The sequence below is a fragment of the Agelaius phoeniceus genome, chromosome 1 (genome assembly GCF_051311805.1).
Source record: "Agelaius phoeniceus isolate bAgePho1 chromosome 1, bAgePho1.hap1, whole genome shotgun sequence".
Classification (NCBI taxonomy): Eukaryota; Metazoa; Chordata; class Aves; order Passeriformes; family Icteridae; genus Agelaius; species Agelaius phoeniceus.
The window spans coordinates 23,498,467-23,517,892 of NC_135265.1; the positions used below are offsets into that span (position 1 = coordinate 23,498,467).

General features: G+C 40.4%; 1 long non-coding RNA gene across 1 annotated transcript in view; it reads left to right on the top strand.

Annotated features, from left to right (window-relative positions):
* Window positions 1-2,165: 2,165 nt before the first annotated feature.
* LOC143695710 (uncharacterized) overlaps window positions 2,166-19,426 on the top strand; it is a 69,253-nt gene continuing 51,992 nt past the window's right edge. The window contains exon 1 of the long non-coding RNA XR_013185219.1: window positions 2,166-2,463. This is a non-coding gene — a long non-coding RNA (uncharacterized LOC143695710). The remainder of the gene's footprint in view (window positions 2,464-19,426) is intronic.

Sequence of the window (19,426 nt, forward strand, 5' to 3'; positions counted from 1 at the left end):
GTTTTAATGGTAGACTCATACAAAAAACTCCTGTATCTCCATCATGTCTTTGTCTTTGCTTTACTCATGGTGATTGAATTTTTAAGATTCCACCTCCTGTGACTAAAGCCAGCAGACTAAAGCAAGAATAGAGGGAAGGTCTTTGTTCTAAATCCACTAGGATGAAATATCAGACACAAATAAGCTCAAAAATAAAGCATCATATAAAGATGCACAGCAAGGTCAAAGATTTTGATACATGTGTGTGGCTCAGGTAATGGAACTTTGCTGGCTATCATTATCTCCCCAGCATGATCTTAAAAGTGTTGCTTTTAAATAATCACTTAGTGCTTAAACTTAAGCACTTGATGTCATTTTGGACACCTGAAATTGCTAAAAGCTGCACTGGTTGGTATGCACAGCACAGGGCCATGGAGAAGGCTTGTTCTCTTGCACAATGACAGCAGGAAGACAGGCAGGAGAGGCAGAAGGAGGCTCTTACCAATACCTGTGCTTCACCATGGAGTTACTCACACAGAAATTCACTTCTCTGCTGTTTAATAGATGAAGCATATTGGCTTTGTTGTTTTTTAAATTCAAAAGCATAATGATTTAAGAAAGAAAATAAGTATGAGATGAAGACTTCAGATGGCCTGCACTGGTCTGTCTTCATTAATTTAAGATAAGGTTATATTATGTTATCTGAGAACTTATCCCATAACACTTAAATAACATCTGTGATAGGCAACTGATTCCAAAAGAATCGAAGTGAAGCCAGGGCTGTCAGTGAACTTTCCCCATGGTAATTTAAGCTACTGTTCTGGTCAGTGTTATCTATGGCTGGCTAATTTGACTACCACAAAGAGAGTACATAAACCCAGCCTTTAAAAGATCTGTTCCAGATAGCAGATTATCTTGGAGGTAACAGTGCTTCAACATTTTGTCAAAATACCAAGCTGGTCCTGTGGAAGGTTTGAAAATATTTCCTCCCCTTTGAGGTTTTAGTTCTGCTCAATGTGACCTGCACAGCAAACACTTTGAGAGGAGGGTGTTGAGTTTGAGCTTACATTTTCAATCCTACTGCAATTATAATAATTAGAAGGATCTGACACTGGTCTCTGTTTTCTTTCTGAATATTAATCCTGTTCATTGTCACTTGTAAGCATTGACCAGCATTCTAAATGTGTTAATTAACTGTAATTTTATTAATAGCCATCCCAAAGAAAAGGCATAAGTCTAAGACAATTGCCTGCATCTACTTTCAAAAATCCAAATTCAGATACCTTTTCAAAAGATTCCTATTTTGACATGTTAGACTGAAGTACACAATGTGTGTGTCCTAGCCTTCAGGCTTATCTGGAATCTACATCTGAATAATGTTAGGCTTTCAGCCTCCACATTTAAGAAAAATTTAATGCCTCTAAAAGGTCATGATCTAACAGCAGAACTCAGAAAATAAATCAGGGCAGCTGTCACTATCATTTGGTCAGAAATGAATGCTAAAATTCCAAAAACTGAGATCTAGAAGTTGGAAATTAGATAAAAGAAAATAGAATAACATTAGAAAACAGTTTTAAAAGTGGTATGTGGGGTATTTTTTAGTGAATAAATTGTTAATGGAAATTTCCTCTTTCACAAACTGTTAAAAATTGTGGTGATTCCTTATAGTTATTTCCATAAACTTGGTTGGTGGTTGGGTTTGTGGAGGTGGGAGTGGGGTTGTTTTGTTTTTTTAGTGTTTACTGACAATTTATCACTCATAGGAAGGCCTATAGTGTGCAATAAGGTGGTATTGCACTTTTTATCCTTGATTAGGAAAATATATTCATGTACACTTGAAAATTTCCTTTCTTCAAGCAATATTATCCAAGAAAACATCACAAATGCTTTGGTCTTCTTGCATTGAGGGCAAAACTCGTAAGTTAATGCTTACAAAATGTATATTGGTGTTCTTAATATAATTTCTAAGGCTAAGACATTTCAAATAGCCTCTCTTCAACTGCACCTCTGCTGAGTTGTTTTGTTTTGTTTGTTTAAAAATGAGACTTCTGCTATCGCAGAGCACTTCGTCCCAGAAACACCAGCCATTTTCTGTTCCATCCTCAAGTTACTAATCTCTTTTAAGGGAAATGTTTAAATAAATGCTTATGTTTCCATTTTCTTTTTTTTTGGGCTGTGTCCAGGAGATGTGCTTATGCTGGCTACACAGAACACTCCTTCTGCAGCACCAAAGATCATCTGATCATCTCCATTCAAACAGAAACCAGCTACATACAGCTCCCCACACATCTTCTCTGGGCACAGAAACACTGAGAAAACTTATACCCAAAGAAAAGGAGAAAAATCATTATTTATCAATGGATATGCAATGTGAAGAAATCTGATCATAAGCATATAACCACCCAGCAGACCTCAGTACAAGAAATAAGGATAATTTCCTTTAAAACACATGAATGTGATTCATTAAATTTAGTTATCTACCAGGTAGGTGACTAATGTAAATTTTCCTCAGAATTCCTTGATAAGTAATGGAGAAAGATAGACCTCCACAGTATATATCATCTTATTTCAATGTAAATGTTTATAGTAGGTGGGATGAATATCGCTCTAAAGATGTATATCTTCATATAGCCTCCATCCAGAGAGACTAGATAATTCATTTAGACTGGGCATCTAAATTGCAGATAACTAAAGGTAAGGGAGTTGGATCTTGCCCTGAATGCCTGCCTGAACAAAGAATATTTCTCAAGTTACTTAGAAAATGAATGCCACAGTGCTGAAGAGGACTTCTGATTACTCACAATCTTTTGTGGGCCTCATAACCTGCTGTGCTTTGCCCAGGAACTGCTGCAGAACAGACTGTGCACAAAGTGACACAACAGGGCCTCCCATGTTTGTTAGAGACAGCAAAGCACCTGAGTGCTGGGTCTGGAGCTTACCTGGAGCTCCCAGATGGACGCAAACTAACCAAGCATGGCTCAGACCTGCTCTTAATTCTGCTCCTTTGGGGGAAGAGGACTTGTCAGCAGTAACAGCAATGCCATGGTGCTGAGCAAGCAAGCACTCAGAGCCCTAGAGAGCTGTCTCAGAGCTGCTCTTCCCAAAGTTCTGAGGCCCTGCTAATGGAAACACAGGGAGGACCAAAACCCTGTGTGCTACATGAAACAAATCCGTATCCCACTCTGCACTCCTTCTCTCTTCTCTAAAAGAATTTAGAAAGAATCCCTAAAGGAGAGCTTTTTTTATGGGGAGGGATTGCTCTTACTATCCTGCCTACCACAGAAGTTTTTCTTATTAAAACACACAGACCCACTGATGGTCTCCTTTAACAGTTCAGGCAGGTTTATGGATTTGTTTTTGTAGGCCTTAGACCTTCATAGTTCTTGCAATGTGTGAGGATGTGATGGCAATGATGCCTGCATGGTCCTTCTGTCTCCAGAGGAGCTCTGCCCCAGCAGCAGAAGCCTTTTGCTTTCAGTGGTACTCATTTCCTCATCACCAGGGAAATTATCCATATCATTTCTGCTGACTTTCCCCTAGACTGGTGCCTGCCAAAGATGAACTTTTTTATTCAATGTGTGCCAATGTGGTAGGGACAATTCAGTGTGCCAATGTGGTAGGGACATTGTTTTTAAATGCCAGGCTTGAGCCGGTTGGGCTGAAATTTGCCTTGAGCCTCAGACTCAAGAATTTCCAAACATCATTTTTGCCAACTCAAAGTAAGAATGAGAGTGGGGAGAAATTATTCTTGCCCGTGTGGAAAACAAGTCTGTCAAGTCTGTGTTTAGGACAATCTCATTCTGCCACACTTTACCAGGAGGATAGAAACCAGGCCTGTGGGAGAATGCCTTCCCATCCAGGATCACAACATGGCATTAGGTTACTTAATGGGCTCCCAGGAGCAGGATGGGGAAGGAGCTAATGAAAGCAGCTTCCCAATATAGGTCAAGCTTCAAACAGACACATGCAGAGGTCCTGTGTGAAAGCAGCAAAGAGAAACATCTCTAAGAAATATTTTGACAAGTTACTTTTTAGTCTTTCCTCACCATTAGTAGCACTCTTAATAATTCAAATAGAGGTAATGAAGACCTTAGATGATGGGATGATTCAGTCTTATTTTTTTGCGAATTTAGTTTTTACTGAGATTAGGAAATCATACACAGAATAAAAGTTAAAAGACTGCTATCAAGATGAAAATTTCAGTAATTCAGTGTGAATACTGAAGCTGCCAGTGCAAGCTTAATTGTGCCTCTTTGGTGTGTTTACATTATGACAGCCTTTATTTACAGAATCATGGATTACTTCATGGTGAGGTAACCATCTCTGTGTCACTGATAGTTGAGAGTTTTTCTCACAAAGCCTCTCTTGTGGAGCAAGACAAAGGGAGGGACTCTCAAAGGGTGTCCTTACAGCCATGTCACTGCTGTCACTGCCAGGCCTTGACCAGTCCTCACTCAGCAACTGAGTGTGGACCTTGGCTTAGAAAAAGATAGGGAGCTGTGTTTTGTGTGTGAAAGAATATTCTGAATAAGGCAGGGAGATTCCAGGAAGATGGGAGGAGGATTTTCACCTTGTCATGAGATAAGGAAGTTTGATACCATTATGGAGAGCTAGAACTTTACTCCTTTTCCTGAGGAATTTTGTCAGTACGAATGAAGTAATGGGTTTGGAACACCTTGGTAGCCTCCCAGCAGCAAGGAAGTCAAAACAAAGCCACAAAAGCTGATGTACTGGTTGTATCTGCTTTTCATTGCACTGTATCACATTCATACAAAATATTCTTGCATGCATATTCACTATTCTATTCACAAGGCCTAACATACATGGCCATTTGCTGTAGGGTCAGTCTGTGCTGACTTAAGCCTTTATATTTGATGAAGCCAAAAAAAGGGGGGAACTGTAAGTTTGATCTGAAGGAAAGCTCAGGATAGCATTATGTATTAAAGGACATAATAAACCAATTCTGAGTTAAATTCTGCTTAAATTGACCAAGTTTCAGGCAGAGTCTGTACTTTTATTCAACTGCTGTTTTTAAAAATGGACTATTTGTTCTTTTTCTACCAACATAGACTTCCAGATTTTCTAGCATTCATGAGTATCCTTGAGTGAACACTTATTCATATAGATGCATATATAGATGCATAGATGGTTTCATATAGATGGTTTTTAACATAACCATTGTCACATACAAAGCTGCCAGAAGAATCATTGAGGACATGCAGATAGAAGTACTAGAGTATGTTGATACTCTACCCAGCTAATTCATCTAATCTTGATAGTATTTGTAAACACCTTGCCCAGTTTCCAAGGAAGAAAAAAGCTCAAACCAAGACAGCTGGTGCCTGTCTCAGTCTGTGTAAGGATGCAAAACTAGGAAGCAGTCAAAAAAGCAGGGATGCTCCCTTTTCACTTGAACATGTGGTTGCTGGTTATTAGTCAGGTGCCTGGAGCAGGAAGAGTAAGAATTAATTCCATTTTGGAATATTACCTAGCAACAGTGTCTGGGAAACCATTGCTCTGAGGGTTTTTCACTTTATTTTGTTTTTCAAATACAAGGCAAGAGTGTGCTAAGTCTCACATGAGATCAAAATCTAAGAAAATCAACATTCATCATCCACCTAGCCCTGTAACAGGATCCATAAAAATAGGCTGCCTTAGACTACTCAAATTATATAAAGAAATTATATTCCCCAAACATTTGTGTGGATAAAGTCAGTTTCACTTAAAAGTTCACTGGAACTTAGTGGTGCACACAACATTAAATCAGACTGGATTTAAAAAATGCTTCAACAGGAAAAAATGCACCCAGGCATCTTACAGATCCATGCTGACATTATACTACCAGAGAAACAGAGGGTTACTGTAAAACAGCAAAATGAAATTATTTAAACTGGAATTTGACCAGGACATGTTTTAAGATCTGGTTTATGGAGAGATGCCTCTACCTGAATTCAGGTGCAAGCAAGATCATATGCCAAAGTCAATAGTATGGATTTTATTTAACAGTAGAATGTGAGGTAGAGACATAGAAAGAAGTAGAAAAGAGAGGAGAGAGAATACAAGAGAGAGATAGATCAGGCAGAGGCAATCACCATCTGTGAATCTGTCCTGTTGGTCCTTCTTCACCTTGGTGGGGTGTAAAATTGAGGTAATTAAAAATTTTTCACTATTTATTTACATAATTCTCTTATTCTATTGGTTAAATAATTCCCTCATTTCTAATGCTAATTAGTTCTTTGGAATTAGTGGGTTGTCTGAGTCCATGGGTTTCTTTAAGGTGGTGGGTTGTGCCAGATCTCACCCCTGCCAGAACTCACAGCTGACTTCAGCACAGCTACTGAGTTGACTTTCCTTGTGGATTCTTTGTGTTCATTATCAGTGCTCCCCCAGCTCTGTTTACCTCCCCCTGGGCCTGAGATAATGCTCAGACAATAGTGTCCCCTTTATTTTATCTCGGGTTCCCAACAGGTAGCTTAAGTGCACAGTCCAAGTTCCAGGAATCCACAGAGGCATATTGGGGTGGGAGGAGTTAGGTGGGAGAGGGGTTGGGAAGCCCTTGGTGGTCACAGATGCCATCTGTCCCATAACTTGGGTGATCTCTGTTTGACCAGCAGCATGGGTGTGGGCAGCTGCCCCTCCACAGTTTACCACAGTGGGAGCCCTGACTGGATGCATTCCCTGGGAAGGGCTGGAGCCAGAGCCATCCTGCTGCTCCTTTCCATGCTTATCTCAAATCCTGCTGTGGTGTCAGCAGTGTTTGAGACAAGCAATTGGGAAGCCCTTACAACATCCTTACAACAAGCAAACTTCTACTACAAAAAATATTTCTATTTTGAGGTATAATCCTAAACATCCTGCAGAAAGTTTTTGGAACGTGGATGGTTTTCTTTCCCCTTCACTTGTTCTAATAGCCATAGAATTTTTTAAAAAACTGTCTCATTTTGATTTCATTTCAAAAACAGATCAGAGTATTCCCACAGAGCACTCCCACACCAGGTCATTGTCCAGGCTGCTGGAGGAAAGATGGTCTGTATCTATCACGTCAGGATCTTCATGTGAGCGGGATAAGGAAATATAGAGCAAATATTTGATGCATTTTTTCAGTTCTCCAAACTTTAATCTTGCTTCTGTGCAAAAAGTAGGCCACATATTGTGAATGTCTCACCATTATCCCATGGAGACAAAATGTGTAACAGTGTGTTTTGACTTGTATGCCTGTAGGAGTTTCTGCATACTTCTCCTTTTTTCTTTCACATACACAGGCACTATTTATTCTTCAAATAACCTGATGTGTTAGAGGGGTTTTAAAACTACTGTGATCCAAAGAAGCAGTTACAAATTTGTCTGTATTGTTTATATGGCAAATTATCATAATGAATTTTTCAATTAAATGTAATAATGATAGCAAATGAACTGACAAATGAAATGCTTAGGCAAATAAAGAAGTGCTTTGAAATGCAGAAGTATTTGGAGTCAGCTGAGGGAGAATAAACATTTCTAAAGTATAAGTTTTTGAGAAAGAGAGTGGTTGGATCTTGCTCAGAAAAGTCCCCTGTCCAAACCCACTCTAATAAACTCCAAACACACCAGGCCATAACATAAAGTGGTTGCTGCCACGGGTTCAGGTGAAATCAAATGCAAGCCATAGTCTCCAGCTGACAAAGGAGAAGCTAATGGGCAGTCAGTGGAATGTGAGAAAACACACAGAAGTTTAGAGCAACAATCTTCAAAATTGTGGACAGATGTAGCAAAATAAAGAGCCAGTCTTTCCATTTACCTTTTGATTATGACAGCTTGGCACATTTATTCACATGTAGACAGAGCAGGGAGGCTTCCCTTGGTGCAGAATAAAGACAGTGGTGCCATCTTCCTTTTGTGAACTGGGAAATTAACCTTCAGTTTTGACCAGTGATGTTAGTGGCAATCCCACAGTGGTGTCCAGAGCCTCTGCCAAGTCTTCATCTTCTACCAGAATGTCTGCATGCCATATATCCTCCTCTCCCCAAAATTAAAGTTCATGTGACAAGTAAACTTTGTACATAGGAAATGCAGCAATATTTAAGATAAGTTCAAATAAGTTCAAATATAGGTTTTTCTTGTCCAGCTCAACCTCCCTGTGGTTTAGACAGCTCTACCTGAGCTCATGGCCCGTAGTTTCTAGCACCATCAATAGTGAGAAATAAACACTTCTATAACTGCTCCTTACTAGACAACTACTTTAAACTGAAATTAATTGTATCTAAAAGTGCTTATTTTCCTTTTTTAATTATAAAAGATTCGGTAATTAACTCAAGTATACATAGAGAAAACCAAAATGCTGGCATGTAGTCACATGTTGGCATTATTTTGGATATATTTAAATAGAGTTTAAATAGAATTCTTAATAGAATTTTTAGAGGTACCTCGGGTCCTGTTTGCCTCTTTAGCCACTTTCAACATATATGTGTATGTATATGTATATATCAGAAAACTTTGTCTGATCCTGAGAGTGGAGCTCTGACTTCACTGAATACCCAGATCTCCTGAGGTCAGTTAGTGAGGTATGTAAAGAGGGAATGCTGGGTTATGCCTGTAATACTTACAGTTTCTCACCTTTCATTATTCCTATGTAACTAGGGATCATGTGGCAAAAAGAGATTTTCTAATCATATACTATTTTCCACAATGGCCCTTGGCCTCTGCTGTGCTGGTCCAAAAACCACAAATCAATGTTTATTTTACCATCCCCAAAATGTAAACCAATTCAAAAATATGAAGATAAAGAGGGGATATCACCAGCTAAATAGCAAAGTAATAAACAACCAATGACATTAGAAGGTTTTTTGCAGGGTACCAAGGGGAGTTAAACCTCACTGGGCTGGATTACAAAACAGTAACTCCTTTAAGCTGAAAGAAAGAGAAGTAAATAAATCATCCTGATGGCATTTATTTACTTGTAGCATTTCACTCAGCTTCCTGTGTTGATTATCAGGATCTCATGGAAGAGTCAAGTCTGCCAAAAGCAAGAGGCAAACATGGGATACAGCCCCTGGTCTTGTTTATACCATGTTTTCACTGACAAAAACGTGGAGGGTGTTTCACCTCTGGAAGGTAAAGCTCATGTTAATTGTCTGCTGTAAAACCACGGTGGAGACAAGATCTTACATCCTGACACCAAATCTCTCCCATCAGAAAAATTTCAGGAAAGGCTGTGATGGCCACTGCAAACAAGTCCTGCTTGCTGGAAGGGCCATTTTGTGTCTTCACAACTCCCCCCTTGCTAAGGGGATAAGTATGTCCTGTCATTCAGCATCCAGCTTTTTTCTCTAGTTCTTACTCCAGAGTTTTCTGTCTGAGAAACACCTCAGGGAAGGACTGTTATTTTCTGAGAGGCAATTTGGAAAAGCAACCATAAGCAGAGAAGTTACATTCAATAATGTAATTAGTTGTGTGTTAGTTTTTTTTACCAAAACAAATTAAGCAATAGAAACTTCCATGCTTTTGTTTCAGAGAAAGTCAAGATAATTAGCTCTGTGAGCTTTCCAGGCCTGCTTCTCCACTTGTTGTAGGGCTGTGTGCCACAGGTACTGTTAAAATACAAGTGGAATTTTGACTCATGTAGAGGTGATTTTTTTACTGACTTCAGAGGTGAGAGAAGGGAATGGTCTCTGGCTGCACATACAGGGGAGACAAAGGGTAAGGGGGAAACAAAATACATCCTCCTCCCTCAGAGGTTACAGCACAACTATTGTCCAGGCAGCTCTTGATGGAGAGGATGAGGGAGAAAGATATCTATTATTGCTCCCCCTTGTTAGATGAGGGTGTGGATAATATCTCCTTTGAGTATTTCCTATGGAGGTTTGCATGCTGCACTCTGTATTTTATCAGACACGACCCTAAAGGCACAGCACGTATCTTGCAAAAGTTGTGTTCAGCCACGGCTGCTGGAATTTGTGTGCTGATTAATTTTTGAGGACAAAGAGGATTAGAAATGATAAAATCTCACATTTCTGTAGGATCATTCTTGAAGGACCAAAAAGACATTAATTAAGCCTCCCAATAGACCTGTGCATAGTGAAGCAAAATCCAGTCGAAAGATATTAAAGGTCCTGTTTTCTAACTTGCTTCCCAAAGTATCTTTAGTTACAGTAATTTTATGCATTCACATTTTAAAGCATTTGACACAAACTTTGACTTGACCATGCAAGGAGGCCCCAGAAAACATCTCAGCAATACATCTTCTAGGTCATAACCACAAAAAATGCTTCTTGCCTCTTACAAAAGTTATTCTATGTCAGAGAGAAGTTTATTGGTAACTGAAAATCCACCTTGAAAATAATCTATTTTGAACTTACTGCTAGGAAGGTTTATTTAAAGTTTCAGAGGAATGTGCCAGTGCTTATTTTAGGAGCTCATTCCTTCCCCTCTTTATGGCAAAATAGGATTTTTGTCTTGAGCAACACAGTCCTCAGGCAGGGGGCTATGGGGCTAGTGAATCCCAACCAAAGGTATGTGCTCATCTGGCTGGGGAAATCCTTTTGGCAGGATCATTTCCTTGAGCTGCTGTGTAAAGTGCCCAAGACCACATATCAGGATCCAGGCCATCCTGAGCCCTTGTGTGTTGTAGGTGGGAGAAAGGCATAACACCATGACAGATAATGGTTCACAAACAACTTGGCCTGAAAGGTCTCACTGATTTTACATTCTTCTGAATCAAACTGACAAATGTGAAAAGAACATGATAAATTCACTCTTCATAGTGTTTTTCTTTTTTCCATGGTTTCAGTGATGTAATCCTGCATGAGCTCAGTGAAACAGGTTGCATAATGTTTGGCTCCCCATTTTGAAGACTGTAACTATTATACTAGTATCTATGTAATTTATTTCTGGTCTTTCACTAGCATTAGGTAAAGAAGAGGCTCAGTTTTCCCTTTGCTAAAAGTAATTGTTTTCCATGGAAGGATCCACTTTCCGTTTGACTTACTTCAATCTCGTGGAATTACAAACTTGTAGGATTAAAGGATTTTCTAACTCTAATTAATATGTCTGACTACTAAAAGAATTGGTACAGAAACTAAGATTAAAAACAGATAAATGTATTTCCATTAGAACCAATGTAACTGAAAAATAAGGGAAAATAAGATGGAGCCTAGGGAAGGTGTTTCAAAATTCATTTATCATATTTTCAAATTGCTGAAAACTAATGCTACCCTATATCCAGATTTTGCAATCCACTTTCTTTCTGCTTTCTGTCTAGACACAGGGGCTTTTTTTTGTATTGGCTTGGAATTTCTAGAGTTACCAGGTACCTTTCAAGCCAGGTACTACTAAGCAGGCCATATGGAAATCACTGAGTTGCTCATGAGTGATATCTGACACTATGGGAAGTATCAGCAGCTATGTGAATATGGATTTTAAGATATATATATATATACACATAGACGTATATGCACCATGACCCTTCTTTGCTATCCCAGAAGTGCTGCACAATGACACAGCTGCCCTACTGAACAGAAGCTACCTTATTAATGCCAAGGGAATTTACCAGGCCTTTCATTGCATGGCCTGGTTTTTAATGTGATAACCTTCTGCTGCTGGCTTTGCCCCTGATTTGCACTGATTGCTCGGACACCCAGCAGTGCTGTCACTGGTGCAGGGACCCAGGGCAGTGGCAGCAGGGGCACAGTGCACATCCAGCCCCATCTGACCCAGGACCTGCTGGTATCTCCTGAGGGTCTGACTCTGCAGCAGCACAGCCAGAGCTGCTGCTGTGCTCAGCTGTGCCCGAGGGCTGCAAGGCACTCACCCAGAAAGTCTAGACAAAGGTAGAAAATCCTAAAAATCTGCTCTGACTGGATTTTCTTTAGATAAAGGAGACCAGTCCAGGAGACCTTGGCTTGCAGTCACATTAGGAAAATTGGGCTTTTACTAGTACAATTTGTTTTACTTGAAGTGAAACAAACTGTTCCAGTAAAAGCCCAATTTTACTATTTTACTATACCAATGCAAAGCAATCCTGCTTGTCCAACAGACCAAGTGTACTTCATTCCCACAATGTACAGGAATTCCTGTACCAGGAAAGCATTCCCAGTTTAAGTACAGCCTTTGTTTTCAGGCATTCATCTCCAAAACAGTAGAAAACATCTCTGGAAAAGGGTATGGTGAGAATTCAAGCATCAGTAAACAAGAAGTCATTTCAGATCATCACAGAGAAAGTCTGATTGCATAAAGGATTATATATCAATATTATATAATCTCTTTCAAGGGTTTATGGCTTTATAAAAGCATGGAATGAAAAATGGTTCTGGCTTGCAAACAAAAAGTGATTGCTTTGAGTGCTCGAAAATGGTGCTTTACTAATTTGTTAAAAACCAAACATAAATCTGTGTAATACCTATGAGACACACATTTCTCAGCTCAAAAATTGTGAAGAGCATTTCTAATTGTCACCATGATTTTACAGGTTTTCTTCTGTCATCCTGGACCAGCTCATCATGTATTTCACTTTCTTGTTATTGGATCTACATATGGCACATACTAGTTCTTTATGAACATGGAAATTCAGGAAGACAACATAGAACATTTATTCATTTTAATAAAAGAGACAGATCAGAATAAAATATGTAATTATTTATTTAAAGCCTAAAAAACAAATCAGTCATTTATTTTCATGAGCACACACTGCCATATGACATTTGTTTTGTAGGATGACTCATATATTTGGACTTTATACCAAACCATGAATGTCTAGTCTGGCTTAGAATTTTCTGTGTACTGCAAACGCTGTTGAAAGTGTTTCCAAATTCCAATAGCCTTTAAGAATTGCAATTACCTGAAAGATCCCAAGTGAAGGGTAAAGTGAAAGAATGGGAGAGATCATTGACTATGGTTGGCAATTTTCCTGTTATTGGCAAGGCCAAATACAGCCAAGAAATAACAATATTTTTACAGAGAGTAACTCAGATTGTGCCCAAGAATGTCAAATTACGGCCATTGCATATTGAAAGATCCAAAGTGTGACTCTTTGTTTGCTTCCTGAGACACTGGTGGACTCCTGCACTCCCTCTGCCATGCTCCAGAGCAGCATTAGCAGCAGTGCCAGACCTGCAGTGACCACTGCAGGGCTACCTGTGGGCCACCAAGGAAGCGACCCCTCAGCCTCATCCTTCTTGTACCCATTTGAGGAGGAAGCAGGAGAGGAGCGCACACTACTCCTGTCCTGGCCACTGTCACTGTCCCTGGGTGTTTGCCTGGCACACATTTCCCAGGGCTCCTCTCAGAGGTGGATCGCTGCCTTGCTGGCATGAAGGACACACATCTGACCACACACAGCTAGGCTTGGGCTGGGTGTAGGACATAGCAATTAACCCCTTTAATAAAGGCAATATCTGCGGACTCAGGGGGGTTAAAAGAACTGAAAAGAACAGTTTCAGCCTTCATTAGCCCTGGGCATTGGATTACACTGTTTTTTAAGGCCCTGCTCTTCTCTGATTTGGCAGTGACTTTCTTTGAAATGAGGTCTGTTGTCAGACACTCTAATCCATTCAATAAGAACAAACTCACCTGGCTAAGCCCAACTACATAAACAGATTAGGCAGCTGTCATGCAGCAACAGGCATTGTATAATATGAGATGACACGAGGTGATAAACAGCATACATACTGTTTGGAAATTTCTATCTCTTTAGGTTGAGATTAAATACTTATGGAACACACAAAGGCTGATTTTTATTTGACTATTGTCTCTGTTTCTCCAGGACAAACAGTCATTCACTAATTCATCACACATGTTCCATTCATTCAAGCTTCATGCACACCTTGTTCATTGTGGGTCACATTCTCTTCTCAGCCACTCTCTCTGCAAACCATCGGAAATCAATGGATGTGGAAGTGATTCACAAGCAATGAAAACAGAGACGTGCTTTTTTTTTTTAAACTGGGTAAAGGCTTTAGGGATTATAAGCATGAATTTCAGCAGAATTTGGGCTATGACACAATGACTTTTCAAGAGGACTTAAGAAAAATGGATCTGCATCCTCTTGCCATATGCTTTCTGCTATGAACATCTGGTTCCAGTGAGATCTCACTGTGGGATATTTTGTAATGCAAAAATGTGTTAAGTGACTTTTGCTCAGAGAAAGGTTCGGTCACAGACCCTTCATCCTCAGCATTACATGTACATAAGGCTCCAGTCTGTACACTACACGTCTGGGGATAATTAAATATCTGCAACCAACCAGGAGTCATTGATCTTAGCAGGAATAACAGCTAGGCTGCAGACAGACATATTGGAGTTTGTTGGGAGATCTGGGTGAGATGGAGCAGCACAGAAGAGAACCCATGGCACAGAAAACAGCACAATATATCATGTACTAATGGTATCATTTTTTTTGCTGACTACTTAGCCAGTCATTCTTTCCTCTGAAACCATAGCCTTTGGCAATTCAAACAAGGCAAATATACAATTTTCCTTAAGCAGTTACTGAAATTTAAACCTGTTCATTGACAAAATTTATTCATGACCTCTGGTAATTTCTAACTTAATGGACTGAAACTTGAAGGTTTATATGTCTTCTTTCAGAAATAATATATATTCTGGATGTATACACATAATGAATATACATTATTGTAGCTGCAGTTTTAAGGTCTTGATTTCCCTAAGTGGCTAATGATTCTGCCTTTCAGAAATTAGATGTCCACTATTTTTGGAATCTAAAAGCCTTCTGAGGAAAATCAAGTTGAAATCACAGAATCTGAGGTTCTCACAGTATAGGCTCTATTTTATGAGCTCTTGCCTCTCATCATCTGGCAATTAACTTCTTGCATTGTTTGTATATATAAGTGTCTCAGGCTTGCCAGTCACCCTAAGCAGCTTTTACCCCAGTGATAGAGAAGGTCACTCCTGGCATTGCCACATAAAATCCTTTTATCCAAAACCTATATAATGGGCAAGTCCATTAGTATTTAAATCAAATAAGAGCATCCTGTTGCCATTTTTTCTATCCAAAACAGCTGAATGGGTGCTGTACCTGATATCATAAATACATCAAGAAGGAAGAAGAATAAGGAAACAATAGAATTAGCTTGGTAGAAGTTTCCTGGAGATGCAGATGCTCTCCATGGGGTAGAGGGCTACAAAATAGCCTGAGCATGAAGGTTTGCAATGGGGAAGGCTGAGACTAGGCAAGTGGCAAAAATGTTTGTCCAAGCTGGGCATTAACATGCTCAGGCAGCAGAGTGGCCAAAAAGGGGAATTTTCTAGGATTCAGAGCTGGCTGTCTGAAAAGACTGAGATGTGGAGCTACAGCAGAGAGATCAGATAAAGAGAAACCATCAGACAAAGCTTGGACTACTTCTGTTGGGAAGCCCCGGGAAGGTGTTCAGGTTGTCAGGTACACAGCAGGCACAAGCAAGGAGGAAAAGCTTCAGGAATGGATAATACTCATGTAATTGGGCTGGAGCACAAGTTTGATTTTCAAAAGAGTCATAGTACTTAGCTCTGTAGTTTTTTTATCAGAGACATAAGACTTTTAGATTTTGGAACCAGGTTGACCATGTCTATCAATCCCTCCATATGACCAGAGGTGTTCAGGATGAAAAGAGCTTCTGGTAGCACATCTTTTTTAAAGTCAGACAACTCTAAAAAATTTCCTCTATGATGCTGCTTAACTGGATTTCTATAACTTTCCAAACACGCTGCCAAGACCAACACTCCTTGAAAATATTTGGCACAGTAGGGATGGTGGCCTCTGAGGTGAAGAAGTTAGGTTCTTTTAAATGGACATTAACTCTGAAATCCAATAATGCTAGATTAACCTTAGGCACAAATTTCGAAGTCTGACTTCTTCCCAATCAAAACATTAAAAAATTAGAAAAATTTGTGCAAACTGCAAGACCACCAGCCCACTGTGGTTTTGTAAAATAGGCAGAAGGGACCAACTGAAATAAGCTTGGAGGACTGAGAAGATTTTCTCTCTTCCTGTTACAAGCTGGATTAGCTGCAAGCACAACATGGCATTAGGGGAGATATTCAGGGGCCTAAACATAGGTAACCAGTGTAATTTCAGATAATTTCTGGTGAGCTGATAGGTGTATGGGAAACCCATGACTTTTTACAGTAAAGCACAAGACCCTAGGGCATCTAAACTGTGCTGGACATATATGTTTAGATACTCAAATCACCCCCTAGGAGTGTTCCAGTGGAACTGTCATGGCAGTTTGCCCTTCATGCTTTTAGAAATCCATCCCTGAATAGCTTCAATGTGTCTCCAAAGGTGCTTAACAGGCCTGAGGTGAACTGGCACATGGGTTCAGCAGCATAGCTATGTGAATAAATTCTAGCATGCACCTTTTATACCCCAAACCACTGTGGGAGTATGCACTAAGCCAAACCCTACTGCTCTCCACCAGGGGTGGGAGCTGAACAAGCCCTTTCCCTTGTGAGGGAGATCTGACCCACTGTCACCCCACATTTGCCCTTCACGTGCTTGTTCCAGCTGACCCGTCTCTCCCCAGAGACTTCAGCTGCCTCACATCTGCTTGCTTAACCATTCTACCAAATCCATAAAATGCTCCAGCTTGACATAGCTACATATAATGAGATGTAACACATTTTGTTTATGCCAGGAGTGGTCTAAGCAAATTTCCACAACTGCCTTGGCAAAGATTAAGATCACAGGGGCAGGTGGCTCCACTTTGCTGCATGGTGCCTGTGGTGCTGTGAGATGCCCTCTCCTCTCCCACCTGCATGGACAGGGTGTGTGGCTGAGTCCAGGGAGAGCTCCAGCTCCAGCCAGCTGCCAGCTGCCTTCCCTGTGCTGGGAGCCAGCAGCTCTTGGGTGCTTCTGGTGCTAAGGCTCAGTGTGCATGAAAGCAATCTTGTCAGTCAGGGAGAGAAGCGTTATTATTCAGATCAAAGTCAGGATTTTTCCTGTTTTGAGTCACAGCTAGAATTATTGCTCTGTATCTTTTCTGTCATATTAAAAGTTTTGAGTGACTTTAACTCAAAATAAAATACTTCAACTAGTGCAATTAATGCTTTTAACACATTTGAGAATTTAAAATTATTATCCTTGACTGTGGCATAAGAGTGGGGGAAATAAAAAAGGAAGAGAGACTGAGATTCTAACTTTATTCCAAGCATTAAACCATGTAAGGATTCTGGACAAGGGGATTATAATGTGATCTCAAATTATTAAAAGGGTTTAACACACTAAGAGAGTTCGCAGCCTTTGGCGCTGCTAACATAGAATGTTTCAGTAATGCTTAAACAACTTTTCTGCAGATTCTCCTTTTTTTTTTCTTTGATCATATTTCTGTCTTCATAGAAGTAAAGGGAAAAGTTACAAGCATAACACCAGAATGCCTGGGCAGGCCAGACACTAAAACAAAGAACCCTGGCTTCAAATCATGTCATTTAATTGTCTTCCAGTTGCCTCTCAGCTATCAAAATGCTCAGCTATTGAAAGCTAAGATATGTTGTCCTGCTGTTTAAGAATAGGGTGAAGTACTTATCTGGCTTTCCATAGCATTTGCCACTGGGAAACATCAAGAACTGCCCCAGCTATATAAACCAAAATAATGTCAAACCCAAAAGAGCCAAAGTAGATGATTAGTAAGAAAACCCATCACATTCATACACCTCTGTGCAGACAAGCAAAGAGAAAGCAGAAAGCAGGAGACTTTTGCCTCTGAATTTCCCCTGGAGAAGGTGACTATTATCAGATATAGAGGACAGGTTACTGCCTGGGAAGCAGGGATCAGCCAGCAATTGAAGCCACAGCCAGGCTGAGTCTTAAGGAGGCCAGCACAGCTCCACTGGCAGGGTAGCTGCTGGCCCAGCAAAAGGAAAGTGGTTAAAAGCCCCAAGGCAAGATGAGCAGTAACTGGGCAGCCTGAGTAAACTCCCGTATCTGAGGGCAGGGAAGCAAGTCAGATGGAAATTTCCACCCCAAGCAGTCCATGGGGGAACTTGGGCAAAAGGACCCTGCAGGGCTCAAACAACCTCTGCTTTGTTCATGTTATCAAAAGAGTGCAGGAACAGATTCTGGAACTCTGGGAAATTCGCAGCTGGGGCAAGATGTAGAGGAGCAAGGGCAAGAAATCCTCTGCAACCAGAAAGCCCCAGTGAAGCTACCATGCTATTCACTGCAGAAGGGCCTGAGCACATGGAGCATGGGACAATTTTGAAAAACTGAGGGCTCTTTTAGACATCAGAATTGACGATCTGGACATACAATTGTCTTTGCTGTCTTTATTTCACCAAACATCTTGCACAATGACCACAATGAATACCTGTAGTAGTTTTCTACCTCTTTTCTGCAAGACATTCAAGCACAGGAGGATACCAGCAGTGAAACCTTGCTTCTGTCCTTCATAAAAGAACTGCTGGGCCATCACAAAACACTGTAGCTTATCTTTCTATAGCTGTCATTCATTAGTGTGGCACCTTGCCTTCCTCTGATTCATGGCTACATCTTTCAAAATGAGGCCAGTGACAGCATGGACAATGACTGAACACACAGGTGTTCCATTGTATAGTATGCTGAACAAGAAGTACACCTTTGTGGAATACATCTTGTCTGTGGTTCCAAAGCTTAAAGCAAATATGAATAAATTTAACTCTGCTTCACTTCCTAGGGAGGCAGATTTCTCTCTGTTTTGTAGAGAGGCAAAGCTAGGCACAAAGGGCAAGATTTTCAAAGATATTGAAGTGCCTGAAGATGGAAAAATGCCTTTTGGGATTTGCAAAAGTGCTTATGCAGAGTAGGTACCTGCCTCCCACTGAGATCAGTGTTTTAAATCTGTTCAACAGATGCAAATCTGACAGCTGGCTCTGTTAGAACAATATTTGCTGAGGGTAAACCTACTGCACACAACAGAGAACAGAGACGGGACCCATGCTCTGCTTTCCTCCTGACACAGAACTGGCATGACATTCACATGATACAGAGATCTTGTACTTCTGTGCACAAGGGGCTTCTATCCACCTTTGTTCATGCTCTGCCATGCTTGGCTGCTCTTTTGCCATAACCTCACCATCTCCAGGAGCTCCTATAAGTTGCTTAGGGTAACCTTCTGCTATTTTTCCTAAAGCAACTGCCCTTAGCAATCTTGTCAGACTTTCCCTGCAGCAGACATTCAGCATTCAGTCACAGATTTGCCTTCTGTTTGAAATAGCTGCATCATCTTTTAACATCTGAAGACCTAAATAATTGTTAATGTATCCATTTCAGGTATCCAAGCCCTGGTGGCCTTAGAAAATAATATCCAGAGGCTTCTGGGCTGGGTCTATGGAGAGAGGCATACAATTCCATCACCTGATGATGATTTTCCACATGAAGTTAGCAACTGAACTAGGAAGAATGAATCCACAGAAAGGCTGGGATAGCTAATGTAAAGGTTTACATACCACCAAAATCCCAGTTGTTTATTTTGTCTGTGGACATGCTGTGAACTCCTTCACCTGC